Raw genomic sequence first — 1,942 nt, forward strand, 5'->3', positions numbered from 1 at the left:
CGATGGATATTTATCGGTTGTTGAAATAATTGTTATGAAATATATAATGACGTGTCTTGAAATAACCACAGGAAAAAACTTTTTTAAATGTGTTAGAATACCGATATAGGGTACTACTACTACTACTACTTTTTGAAAAACTATCGACCAGTTTCTAATCTTCCATTTCTGTCCAAACTCCTTGAAAAAGCTGTCCTGAAGCAGCTCAACAATCACCTTTGTTTCAACAATTTCATCCACCCATTTCAGTGTGCCTATCGTGCTGACCACAGCACCGAAACCACTCTCCTCCACATCCTGAATAACCTACTGCTAGCGTCTGACTCAGGACAGATCTCCCTTCTCACTCTTCTTCAGCTGCCTTTGACACGATAGACCATTCAATCCTTTCCCGTCTTCATTTTACATTTGGTATGAACGGCACTGTTCTAAACTGGTTCAAATCTTATCTCACGGATAGATTCCAGTCTGTCATTGTTGATAATTTCCAGTCTGAATCCGTTAAAGTTGAACATGGAGTCCCACAGGGATCTGTTTTTGGCCCAGTGCTCTTCACACTGTAGACTGCTCCTCTCGCTGAAATTATCAACCGCCATAATGTCAGTCATCATTCTTATGCTGATGACACTCAACTCCAGAAGAGTGATAGACCTGGAAAACTGTCGTCGCTCTTGCAAGAAACATCCAACTGCTTCCTGGATATTCAAAATTGGATGACTCGAAATAAGTTACAGTTGAACGCGGACAAAACTGAAGCAATGATCATAGGAACTAAACAAAAACTCTCTTCCATTACAATTGACACAATCAAACTTGGCAGTATATCCACCCCTCTTTCCAGTACAGTCAGGAACCTCGGCGTTGTCCTTCACAACACACTGTCCATGCAAACATTTATCAGTCAGACATGTCAATCCTGCTACTGTCAACTGCGGCTCATCAGTTGCATCCGGAAATATCTGTCCATTGACGCAAGATCTAGACTTGTCGTTTCTCTCATTCTCTCTCGCCTTGGCTACTGTAACTCTCTATTGTCTGGTTTGCCTGCTTCATCCATTCAGTCCCTTCAGCGCATACAAAACTCTGCTGCCCGACTCGTCCTCAGAAAGAAAAGATCTGAGCACATCACTCCTCTTTTGCAACATCTCCACTGGCTCCCTGTCTCACACCAAATAAAGTACAAGATCAGCACTCTATGCTACAAATGTATTCACAAATCAGCCCCTTCCTATCTCTGTGGCTGCCTTCACCTCTACACTCCATCTCGCTCACTACGATCAGTTTCGGATCCCTGACTCCATTTACGCATACCCAGATTCAAACTCTCGACTGTTGGCCGCCGTTCTTTCTCTGTCTCTGGAGCTTGCAATTGGAATGAACTTCCTCTTTCGCTTCGTCAAGTCTCCACACTCAACTCTTTCAAGTCTGGCCTTAAAACCCACCTCTTCCCAAAATAGCCTCCCTTCCCTGCCTCTTCCTTGTTTTCAGTTTCTCCAGTTTTAGAGTTATGTGTGCGTGAGAATGACCGCTGGTGCAAAAGCGCTTAGATTTGTCTATGCACAAGATTCAGCGCTATATAAAAACCATTACTACTACTACTACTACTACTACTACTACTACTACTACTACTACTACTACTACTACAACTATACTGATACTACTATACGTACATGTACTACGTACTGCTGTTCAGGGCAGTGCTGCTGCTGCTATTCTACAGCAAATACCATGGAACACACATATTATTGGATCTTTGATAACAGTATTAAGAAATTGTTATGGTTATTTTGATTCTGTTTACTTATTCAAATACCATTCACTGATTTACTTATAATTGCATCCAGAGCCAGCTTAATACCGACCACCAGAAAATCAGAGGGGATGGCAAAAGAAAAGGAGCACCGACATTTTGGCCTCCCGCTATATAAGCTTAGCACGAACT

Source organism: Babylonia areolata, chromosome 22 (assembly GCF_041734735.1).
Source record: "Babylonia areolata isolate BAREFJ2019XMU chromosome 22, ASM4173473v1, whole genome shotgun sequence".
In the NCBI taxonomy this organism is placed as follows: domain Eukaryota; kingdom Metazoa; phylum Mollusca; class Gastropoda; order Neogastropoda; family Buccinidae; genus Babylonia; species Babylonia areolata.